The sequence below is a fragment of the Thunnus thynnus genome, chromosome 23 (genome assembly GCF_963924715.1).
Source record: "Thunnus thynnus chromosome 23, fThuThy2.1, whole genome shotgun sequence".
NCBI classification, from domain to species: domain Eukaryota; kingdom Metazoa; phylum Chordata; class Actinopteri; order Scombriformes; family Scombridae; genus Thunnus; species Thunnus thynnus.
In genome coordinates, this window is record NC_089539.1 from 14,777,801 (window position 1) to 14,790,447 (window position 12,647).

Genomic DNA, 12,647 nt, shown 5'->3' on the forward strand with positions numbered 1-12,647 from the left:
CCTCCCACAGTCACACTCATACACTATGGAGCGCTTTGGTCAACATTACAATAACAGACGGTTCAGTCTGGCAAAAGCAATTTTCATAGCGGCCATCGTTTTATTAATGTCGTTTAACTAAAAAGGCACAGTCGACGTTTAGCTGTAATTATCACACATTGTGTTGATGCATAGATTGAATGTGCTGACTCGCCAGAATGGCCTGAAGAAAGTTTTTTTCCCCAAGAGTTGTTAGTTAGTTTTTTTGTGCATCATGAACAAATGTTAGGGCAAAAATAATTTACGTATGTTGCAAAATCAGATAATTTACAGAAACGTAAAGGTAAACAAGCATGGAAATAGATATGCTACCTTAATTACTGAAAATATAAACCACAAATGCACATAAATCTAATAACATATACTACTCTGCTGTCATTTGTTGACACAGTTTCCATGTTTTCCAGGAATTACACGTCACTTCTATCTAACTTGTATATAATGAAATGTATACTTCACAGTCAGCGTTTATGCTTTTTTTTTTGATGAACCTACAACCCCTCTAATGGTATTAATATATCCGATAGTCCCTGAAGGCCGCATAAGACATGGGAAACCACGCCTCTTTACACACAAACTGCTGCACTGCTTTACCATCCATTTAGTAAAGTTATCGACTTTCCAAGAAACAATCACAATTCCAAAAAACGAAAAGTGTTTAAGGTTAGTTGTGCAGTGTTATAAATGCACATATTATAATTTGTGAAAAAGTCACCGCCAACAAAGACCGACAGATACTAGACCAAAACAAACTTTTCAAGTTGCATCAATTACCAACACCTGTGTCATTCAGGGATGCTGGGCTACCTTCCACATAAACCTGTCCATTCCCCGAGGGGTGAGTAAGCTATTTACTTTTTGTTGACTTGTACTTTTTGAATTTTGAGTTGAAGAAATATTATACAAACAAACAATGTACAGACTAAGCCTACTTTATTGTAGAAGGTAAATATCTGTTCCCCAATTTTCAGTCTTTCTTGTGAGACCTAGTTAGACTTGTACAGGCACATTTGATGTTTATTGAAGCACCAGCTAAGTATGACATCAAAAGTTAAGTAGCCAGTTTTTAGAAATGTGTGTAAGGCATGTCAGGAAATAAATTGGAAGGAAAAGTCAGGATCTAATTATTAACTGGAGTACTCCATACTGTGTAATAGTAGTTAAAGGTAATGCTTCTCTGTTTTAACTGGATAGCTCTGATGCTGCAAACCTCACTCAGGTTTTACTCCAAACAGGTATGAAGGACACAAGGTGTGATTTACAACTTCTATTGATGCAGTGGGGTACCCAATTTCATGGAGAGGCTGTTTGAAAGGATAAAAAGGTAAGTGTTTGGTAATTGGATACCATTAAAAGTGAGGAACATATAGTCCTCCTGCTGTAGTATGAACTTCACCAGAATTTTCAACTTTTATAACACAGCCATCCACAACTTTAACACACCTGAAGAGGGCAGCGTTGTATTGCAGATCACACTTTGAGCTCAGCCTCTTAAGTTTGTAGAAACAGGAGATGGCAGTGAAGCATCATTGATGTGGCTCTCAGCGGGTGCCTTGGCATGTATTCAAGATGATGGATGTTTTACATTAGTGTGTGGTGACAGCAGCTTATGTTTGTGTCTCACTAAATGTCAGTAAGTATCATATTCAAAAATCTGGCAAGAGGGGCGCAGAGTGTGACTCCACATTTTGCAGCTTCCGTACTGTGTAACTGACCTTAATTCAGCTCTGTCTCACTCTCATGCCTCTGTCATTACATCTTTGCTTTCAACATCTGCAGACAGGGTGCCACATCATTAGTGTAGTGTCCCCTAATGCTACATGGTGGACAAATGATCAGGAACAGATGGGTATACTTTATACTGTTGCTCACATAATCCTGTTGAGTTTTCTTTGCTTTCTTTGCTGAAATCCTACTTTTGGAGATATTGCTTTATCTGGCTTTATATTTGCAAAAAGTTAGTCTCAAACATGTTCAAGGTTTTATTACTTTGAATATATTTGGGGGTTTTGGCTGATCTTGCATTCAGCTGAGTTGTAGCTGTCTAGAAGATATAGATTTTGCACTTGTATATGTTTCTCAAGGGCACTGCAGTGGAAGACAGTTTCTGTTTGGTAGATGATGGCGTGTCGTAGATGGAGCGAAAAGCTGGAGAGTGTTAATGAACCAACGTCCTATTATTTTGTCCTATTGTGCTTTCTCCTCCGTGGGCTGTGGTTGGGTATAGATAAGGCTTACAGCCTGGGGGTCTGGAATCAATAATGGATGTAATTGGTGAGGTGGAAGTGAGGATAATTGAAGGTAATTGTGTGGACCGTCACAAGCCTTGGAGAGAGGTCAAGACAACGAAGAAAGAGAATAGGGAAGAAAATGATTGTCACTGTACAGTAGTCTCACTATACCTATTCTGTATATAATTATTCCATGGTACCAACCATTCTCTCCGACTTCTTACTCCTCAAAGCTGCAACTACACAAGAGTTTTAAGTAAATTCAAGATTTATCAACCTAAATCACAAAATGAAAACAAAAAAAAATCTGGTCTTGTGTATGGTCGCTTCTTCACCCGCAGGAATCAACAAGTTAAAAAATTAGACACTTAAATCTGAACTGTCTCCTGAACAGCTGTGATGTAGCTCTGTTAAGCCGTATCTTTTTACCTCTCCTGTCCTGTTGTTGTAAAGCAGCATGGACCAGCTGGGCTGTAAACATGAGCATGCTGTGTACAGTTTCCAGATGTTGCATTAGATGATTTCTGGACTTTGAAGTTTCAAAAACGTTTGGGGTTGCAGGTGTTGCCTTGCGCTACATTCATTTAAATTCTGGTTTGTAGTTTGTAAGTGTATCTGTATTAAGTCTCTTGGGTTCCTAGTTAATGTTCGGTCAAATGCCATCTTCTCAATATTTTTCTCATCACCTTCAGCCACTTTTTAAACAGTTTTTACCCGCTAGAAAAGCATATGGCCTCTCAGTTTTATGCATGCTGTGTTTCTCACATGTTTCGCATATGTGCAGCCATGATGAGTAAATTCCCCTTTTTATCGAGTAGATTCTTCTTCCCCAAGCCTGTTGGAGTTTCCAGGAGCATACAGGCTACAACGGGTAGAGTACTCTCTGTGGTCAGCTGGGGGCACTGCAGTACCACGCATTAACCCCAAAACTAAACTGCTGTAGAAAATTTCTTGCTGCTCTGCAGAGTCATGCCCACTGAATGATATGACACATTCATTCATATTTCACTGCGAGAACATTCAGTGATTACTTTCATCTACTAGCTTGGAGCAAAATTAATCCAAGATCTATGCCGTGTTATCTTTCTGTGGATTATATCTATTTATATCTAAGTTTTACTTTTCTGTTGTAGAAAGTACATTTATTTTGTGCTACCAATAAATAAATGAAATGATTCATCTAGCTTAACCTTGAAAGTACCAAAAACACTGTGGTAGTGTACACTATGTGAGAGTTAGAAAATTGTAGGAATGGTGTCAGGTGCTTGTGACTGCACTGTACAGTACATTACTCAGTTTGGCCTATAATACCATATAAGCATGTTTTTCATCACTTCAGCTGAAATTGGGATAAAGGACATAATATTTGGCTCGGACTCAATGGCTTGACACCATTTTTTTCCTCAGCATTCTCTGAAGGGTTTTTGTACCAATACCAACAGTTTTGGTACATAAAATTTTGATACTAGGTGTTCAGGGTTGACACCCAATGTTGTCTATCCTATTATTTATTTAAATGTATTCCCAAATATTCACTCAAGGCAGATTTTTTTTTGCAACAAGTAAGTTTTTTTTACCCATTTACTTGCTGCACAGTTACATAAACAACAAAAGTCTGCTGCACAAACTGTATGTAACTGTTTCATAATTATGTCAAGCACTTTCTGTAGCGTGAGGTGACCACTGAAATTTTAAAAAATTATTCGATATTTGCGTATGAGCCACTTTATAGTTGCTCATAATCAAAATCAGCAACTTAATAGCAGTTTGGATGTTTTTAGTCTTTATCATATAGCCAACAAAGAACATGTAAACATTTTTGAAGAGAACAGACAGATCACATGCAAAGGTGAATGGGAGCAGTAGTTGTATAGACAAACTAAAGCGTGAGAATTTTTTTCGGTGAGTAGGTGTAAAATGCATTGATAAAACATCAATAACCTACTTTGATGTCACCGCCAAGGGTTTCCAGGTGATCACACAACTTCACAGCTTTCCTGTCAGCGGTTGGCTCAGAGGTAGCTGCTCCAACATTCCTCCCTGTAAATCCCACTCCCTGGAGGATTTGGTGAAGGATGTTGTCAGTGATGAATGCTCTTTGTAATTTAAGTGGATATTAGATTGGAAGTGCTCCTGTTATTTCTCTGTAACTTACCATTTAGCTGGTGGAGAGAATGTGAATAAATGGGAGAACATTTAGAGTATCTCATATTGATGAAAACCAGTGAGGCACTTGGTATTGATTCCATATTTCGGCTCTAATTTTCATGTTAACCTGCTGGAAGACACATGTTCACGTTTCTGTCTCACTCCAACAATCTGCTCTCTCTCGCTCTCTCCTCCACTCTCCCATTATCCTTCCCTGTATCATCAGGCTTTTCAATATCAGAGGTATTTCGAGTACATACAAGATGAATATAATGACTCAAAACAGTAAATGCAAGAATACAAAATGGAGTGAGTAGACTACTGTATATGAGTTAGAGAGAGAGAGAGAGTAGTGTTTTCATTACAGATAATTAAGTTAAGGCTTTACCTTTATTCTCCAAGCTCAGCCTGTTGTCAATAGAAACAGGAGTGCAGAGAGGATGATAATGAAGGGCAAGAAAAACAGGATAAAGGGGAAAAACAAGCAGAAAATTTAAAGGCAAAATGGAGTGAAACAGCTATCAGGGAGCTGTCTTTCTATCAAGTGTCCTTTCTGTCTCTCTCCCTCTCTAGTACCCTTCAAGATGTGTTCCCATGCCTAATTGAAAATGTAGTGAAGGTAATGAAGCTGTTTATAGGCTCATTATTGCAATATTCAGTGTTAGCAAAAGGTATTGTGCAGACGCTATGGAAAGGAGAGAGGAGAAACTGAACTGAAGCAAATGCATCTATGAAGAAAGACAACTGAGACAACCATTGTCATGAATCTGCATACTTTGATATAAAAAGATATGTCGCAGGTGATGTCTCTTCACACATGCAGTTGATGTCTTTTCACACATGCTGATTGTTGTGACCAAGATAATTGGGCCCCTGTCTGCCTGTGTTGTGCTGTGGATACTTGTTTTAACGCCTGCCAAACGTGGAATCACTGTACAAGCTTGCAAGCTCAGTTTTTTTTTTCGCCGCAAGATTGAACACTATAAGCAAAGTGGAAATTGTGGTCCGGTGTTGCTAGGCTAAGGTTAACACCTTTTAAAAAAGCATCTACTAGCACTCAAGAAAGGTGATGTTTCAGCTGCAGCGTCACTCCCACGTTTCTTCTGTGCTGCTGTGTCGTGGGGAGTGACAAGATCAGATTATTATTATTATTAATATTATTATTATTCCAGCACCTGGAAGATCCAGGTTTTATTTCATTATTGTCTTTCACACATTTGTATTGCTGGTCATGACATCTACATGATCACGGGAGTCTCCTAAGCTTTAGCAGCGCTCTGCCAACCAAACCAGTTACCAAACCTCGTTGCTGCAGGAGTCGAAATTGAAATTCAGTTTATTCCCCCAATACTCGGCATGAAATTCTATTAGTTACAAACTGTGCACAAACACCATGACCTTAATTCTTGTCAAGCTGTAACACAAGACATGGTAATGGATTCACCTGCCATCCACTGTTTTAACTCAAATAACCCATGTTTAAATGCTTGGAAGAAGTGCATATTTTGATGCCAGTGACTCACTCTGTCGCATTTAATGGCACAATGTTTTCTCTTTGACTTAATGAGCTTGATTAAGTTCTGACTCACTAGTCCCCCCCACCACCACCCCCCGATGCTAATTCAATAACCGGGACTGCTGTTCTCATGCTGGGTGCTCATAAAGTAGAACTGTGCCATAAAGGATCATTAGATTCTTTGCTGTGTGGTCCATAGTAAAATCTGGTTATCTTCTCATAGAGATGTGTCACACTGCAATTCAGCACTTAACTGTTCACTTAGTTGACAGAGGAACTTTTGCCATCAAAATAGTCTTTCTTGAATATAAAGTACAGTATCTCCTAAGCCATTTGTCCTTACAGTCAAGTCTGCTTCCCACCATAACCAATGGCATTATCTCAGCCAAGATTGCCTGATGCTGATCCATTTGAAGCTGGAGAAAAAGAGCTGACAAGGGGCGAAAAGTAACTCTGTTTAGGCCAGCCACTTTCACTGTGTTTATATATGTGTGTGTGTGTGGGTGTGTGTGCCTGTGCTGTCCTTTCTCTAATTGACCTGCTGTGGCTACGTGTTCTGCCTTCTTAAAACCCCCATTGATCCCATGGCCGTTTCACAACAAGCCTTGTTGCTTTGCTTGTACCCTCTGTTCCAGCCGCCCATAACACCTCTGAAGAGGAGGTGTGTATGGTGTGATTGCTGCGTGAGGGAGAATAGAAGAATTGCAATGAGAGAGAGAAGCAAGTTGAGGAGGGAAATGGTTTGGGGAAGAAAAGAGGGATTTATAGAGGGGAACAGGAAGTAACCCAATGAACAGATGATCAAGAAGGGCAAAATGGGCATTTTATGGCACTCTATGAAACCTCCAAACCCATTCAAAAAGAGGCAAAATAAAAACAATGTATATTGTAGATTAAATGTGATATTATATGGACCAAATCCTGCTTGAGGACCCGGCTTGATACAGTGTGCAGAAATCAATAAATTGATACCAGCACAAATGTATTTCTAAAGATTTCCAATGATAAAAGCAGCATGCAGAAAAATGTCCCACAGTTTACAGTAATTAAATGTTCCCACATTTCTTGAATGTCAAATTCAGTGACAATAATAGAGGTTGTTGAGTTCATCAATGTGTTTGCATCTAAAGTATGTATTTGTAAGGCTACCTCTGTGTTAAGTAGTCTGAAACGCATACTACATAACCTCAGGGTCTTGGCCTTTTTCACCTCTCTCTCTCTCTCTCTCTCTCATCTCTGTGTGCCTTTTTTTTATAAAAGCAAAAACCTTTAAAAACTAGTAGAATTATAATTACCTTTAGCAGTGGTCTAAGGTCACAGCATAGGGTAGTTTCAAAACTGACAGGCTTTGAGTGCAAGCTGAAGCCCATTTTCAAGTAGAGAAACTTCGGAAAGTCTTGCTGAATAAAATTCCATCTGTTTTATAGTCAATTCAAAGATGGGGCCTTGCCAAACATCCCACACCTCCAGAGTTCCTCTTGCTCCTCTTGCTTGTCTAATTTTATACGAACTTTGACCTCTCATCCCCCAGGGTTCTTCTCCAGGTTGTGGGCCAGGGTCAAGGCCATTAAACCTGGCTTAATAAGCTTCTGTGCCCCTCTCTGCCCATCCCCACAGGTCCATGGGAGGTCTGAAGGTCCAGAGTCAGCAAAATCCATCTGGTCCTGTCAGCAACCTTCAGAGAAGGTTCGTACAGTGTGTCTCTGTAGCACCTTTATCTTCATCATGAATGATACTTGCTGATGCATGCTGACCCCTATTGATGTCATAACCTTAACAAAACTTTTTTTTTTGGCATATTTGTGTCAATGCTTAGAATTTACTGATTTAAATAATAGTATATTGTAGAATGAATTGCACTGAGCATGTTGAATGTATAAGAGAAAGTACTGCAGTTGACACTAGCATATTAGATTAGATTAGATTCAACTTTGTTGTCATTGTGCAGAGTATGGGTACAAAGCCAATGAAATGCAGTTAGCATCCAATCAAAAATACAGTATTATTTACAGATGAGTGCCGGAAAGTAAGTGCTACATCATAAGTGGTGCCATATCTTCCAATTTGTATAGTGATGGACAGTGGAGAGTTACAATATACAACTAGAAGAGTGCACTCAGTAGAGTGCAGATCTCTGCCAGGTGTGTACGGTCGAGATGGCAGGGAAGATAACAAAAATGGAGATTTATTCATCTTGTATTGTGCCTTGCTTTAGTGGATCATAACATATCTGGTATGGAATTAATTTGCAGATGCTCTGGTTCAAGATGACCAAACTTTTCTATGGATGTCAGTTTTTGAGCCACGACAAAGGCCAAATTGTGGCCTGCAACAGACTAGGTAAGCCTTGTTTTTAGCCTAGCTGGAAATGCCTTTTGCTATGTTGTAATTGTAAAAATTGTAAATTGTAAAATGTTGAGGACTGCTGAAAAGACGAAAGTCTAAACTTTACGATAGGCTCATAAGGAGTGGCATTATAAAATAGTTCTTTTCAAAAATTGTGAATCACCACAACCATGAGAGGTCCTTGATCATACAGCCATAAATGTGCACAAAAATATTAGGCTGATAGGTCCAGTAGTATGTGAGATTAGCTGTGGACAGATACACACAAGGACACACAAACAACCAAGCGCATGATCCCCTCCAGGCCTATGCCTGGTGGAGATAAATATATGTGTAAATATTTTAAATACATATGTACAAAGGAGAAGTGGGCAGAGATAGAGAATAGATTGTATGTACAATATGAACAGCATATGTACTATACCTTTGGTTGAGAATGCAGAGTATAACCAACTTTACATATGTTGTTTATATGTACAGTAACATTATTTGAATAGTGTAGGGGTTCAGACTGCAAAATATGAATAGTGCAAATTTCATGTTCATTTAAGTACTGTAAACATTGCAGTAGTGAGTGCACTGATGCAATTAGAGTGGTGGTGTGGAGTTCAGCTGGGTCACAGCCTCAGGGAAGAAGTTCTCTCTGAGCCTGGTGCCCCGTCGGATTACATTGCAGCCCATTTTGTGGCTGCTAGCTGAAAGCGCTCTCGCTCAGTACTGGAACAATTCAAAATATTGCTGTCCCCATTAGTCATTTAGATGCAAAAAGATGGGAAAATAGAGTCCACGTTGGAAAATATGTTTCCCTTTAAGGCTCCTTAGGAAGTAAAGGTCAATATTGTGCCTCTTTGACCAGGATGGAGGAGTTTAGGGACGAGGTGAGATCCTGCCTGCAAGTGTATCAACCACATAGAATTGGTGGACCCATAATTCCATATAGTCTGTTCACTTCGATTTTATTTTCTCTGATGACATAAGAGATAAGTTGTCTTTCTCATCTCGGTTTGCACTGGCCAGGCTATATTTGGCAAATCGTCCTTGTCTGGGTGTTATCACTTTTAGAAGATCCACACAATTAAGTATGTTTGACCCTTATGTGTCAATAAACTGTGAGGTCAATGTGACTGTTGGGGTAATTCTCTTTGGTTTTGTTAGTTGTTGATTCTCTTTTTCTTACCAGTCAGGCAACTTTGTGGTTCTCAGCAGCTGTGTGCCAGCAAACTGCGGCCAGATCGGCAGCATTGTAGAGCCTATACAGCTTCAATAGCTGGACTATGTAAACTGTCCACCAAAAGCTATATTAAACACAAACTTCCTAACTGAATCAGCATTACTGAGAAATGTTTTTATTGCGGGGTGGCTGTGAAATACTTTTATTACCCAGTTCGACCTGTAAGCCAGAGCGAAAAAGTTTGAGAGTAGTTTATGTATTCTACTCTACTCAACTCAGCTCAGTCAGCTCAGTGAGAGAGAGAGAGAGAGAGAGAGAGAGAGAATGTGTATTGTTAGCCTGTGCAGCCTAAATTCTATGCCTGAAAATGTTCTTTGCTAAACTTTTGTGTGTTTTTGTGTGCAAGACCATAGCTTTCTGTCATAAAACATTCATATTTGCATGTGTAGACTTTGAATAATGTGCCATTTGTACAGCTATCTGCGTTAATGGAGTTAACTCTTCTAAAGAAATATTTCTGTGGTTTGATACCTCACTCATTCTGTTTGTAAATTAGATTCATACTGTATGTCTGCCTATAATTTCATTATACACTGTAAATGTTACTCTCACCTGTAATCTAAAAGCACTTGATCAACATTAGAAATGCAAATTACAATGAAAAATCTCATTAATGGATCCCCTTCTTACATGTTTAGCACTGCAGTTTGTTCTACAGTGTCTTATTCTTGCGAGTCAATGCATTTTTAATGTGGACTTGCTTTCAACTGAATAATTTAGTGCATGGTCAGCAGCAGGGGTGATCCAGAATCCATCTGATGGGCAGAAAGAGCACAGGGGGGTATATCCAGCCCAGGAAGTTTGAATGGGTATGGAAGACCATATAGCACTATGTGTACTATGGGTTGAGTCTACAGGGTATCAGGTTAGTAGACTACCCATGTAGAGCTATGGCAGTATAAAGTTGGTGAAGGGCAATATTTATTTGTTGTCTATCTATTTATTGTATTTATTTTATGGCATTAGTGTAATATTGTCACATTTTTATTATTTAAATTAAAAAATGTAAAAACATGTGTTTAAATTAACCACACTATTTAGTTACCAAGTGGTTGATGCAAGTTTGGTGTTGTGCTTCCCCTAATTCAAAACTAATTTTATATAATTTTAAGACAAACATTGAATATGCAGCTACAATGTTCAATAGCTTTGGCTGTTTTTATTTTCTTTGACCCAGCCTTCCTCGCAGCACACAGCCAGGACTTTATTCATTTGCTTTATTGCATTAGAGCATTATGTAAATATGGACATTGCCAGTCTCTGGAGGGAAAATGTGGCGATTGCGCTGAATAGAGCATCAGAAGAGGGGCATTTTAACAGATAGCGATGAATGCCACGTAACATATGTCATCTTGTCACACACAAGTGGACATCAACATCATCATGCAGGAGAGCGGGTGGACCCATCTGCGGCACGGGTAAACCTGGGCATCCAGGGGGCTCCATCTTTTCATTTCCCATGACCGGCCACTGAGTATGAACGCAAGGTTTGTGAATGGCCTGTTATTAATGAGGCCTCATTCGACGCAAGCAGACACCCATGGCTGCTGCTTAGTGGCATGCCCTCAGCTGACATGAATAACAAAAGGCAGAGTGGGATCATTAGGCCCCCGGACGCCTGAGGGATCTGCCACTTTAATCACGTTTGCGTAATGAATGCAGCTGCTGTGAATCACTGCTTATTCATAATGTCTCTAAAATGCAGTTGTAATGTGGTATTAATGTTGCCACTGCTATGCCAGAGGTGCTATGTGTCTGTGTGTATGTAATTGAAGAAATTGAGATGGTGTCAGCTTTTTATTAGTCATAGACAGTGGCCCCTGTGTTGATTGGATACTGTGATAATGTTTTGACAAGGCCTAGGGTCATGTTAGATTGATCATCATCTTGGGATTTCTTCATTCTGCCATCATGAGTATGAGATACTAAAATTCACATGACTCCTGAGCATCTGTGATAGTAAAATGTTGAAATAGGCAGTGACATGTTAGTGTATGACTAGAGGGACACAGAAAAAGGTCTAATTGTTAAGTGACTTAGAAATATATAAGCTATTATTATTCTGTAGAAAGAACAGGCTGCTACTAGTACTTTCTGACTTGAATCTTAACAGTCTTGTGAGTGATTTTCAACTTGCTTATTCTGAGAGTAAATTCTTATTCCAGACATAACGTTTAAGCCCTATGCCTTCTGCTGAGAAGGCAGTAGTCTGTTTGAATGAATCCTGCCACTTCAAATTGTGATGAATTGTACAGGACTCCAAGAGTCTGATGATGAATGAGTTGATTTTGCTTAGGTTGAATGGTGTGCCTGAGAATACCAGCCCTTTTCATATGTTGGCCATCAGGCCACCCTCCGGTGGCTGTGTACCTACTACCTCTACACCTCTGCAATGCTAAGATTTGTATCCTAATGCATAGAGTTGATAACAGGGTTTGTCTGCTTTCATGTAACCTCCGTAAAGCATGTGTGATCAGGTGCCAAATGAATGACCTTTTCCCATTTGTCTTCCTCAGAGGGGGTATCTCTACATGCCAACAAGTCTCAAATAATCTAAATTAAAATGGCTAATCTTGTTATTAGGCCAGCCCTGTTCGGCCACATGGACTTCCAACGCATCTGTCCCTCGGCCTCTCCTTTTCTTACTCTTTATGGTTATCAGTGGCGCCAAATGGTGCCAAAGGGATTTGGAGCTATTGTGTGCTGCCCTTCAACAATGTACATTAGTATAGTGTATAATGTTGATTACTGTCTCCTTTGAGGCCATTGTAAATCTGCTTTCTGTCCATGCCAAGGCATCTGCCTTCTCACTATTGCAAGTTCAAATTAATCCCCAGAAGGAGGCTCAGTCCTAAACAAATCTGAGCTCTGTTTGGTTTGAATCCTCAAGTACATCTGCACTTTCAAAGGGATGGAGGGCAAGGGCCGCTGTCCCCAATCCCTCCTTTTGTAAACCCCAGGTCTGACTCATACTGCGAGACACAGGACACACGTGTAAAGACGCCTGCTGCATTTTTATCAAGACTTGTCTATTTGCATACGCATAGGGTGAATCGTTGTTGTCATCTTAATGAAGGGGGAAAACTCCCTTACAGGCAAATACCACAAAAAGAGACCATTTTGATGGCAGACATGC

General features: G+C 39.7%; 1 long non-coding RNA gene across 3 annotated transcripts in view; it reads left to right on the forward strand.

The window, feature by feature from the left end:
• Nucleotides 1-4: 4 nt before the first annotated feature.
• Nucleotides 5-12,647, forward strand: part of LOC137176164 (uncharacterized) — an 87,845-nt gene continuing 75,202 nt past the window's right edge. For all 3 annotated transcript variants that reach the window (XR_010925816.1, XR_010925815.1, XR_010925817.1), the window contains exons 1-4: nt 5-877; nt 1,275-1,363; nt 7,552-7,620; nt 8,187-8,274. This is a non-coding gene — a long non-coding RNA (uncharacterized lncRNA). The remainder of the gene's footprint in view (nt 878-1,274; nt 1,364-7,551; nt 7,621-8,186; nt 8,275-12,647) is intronic.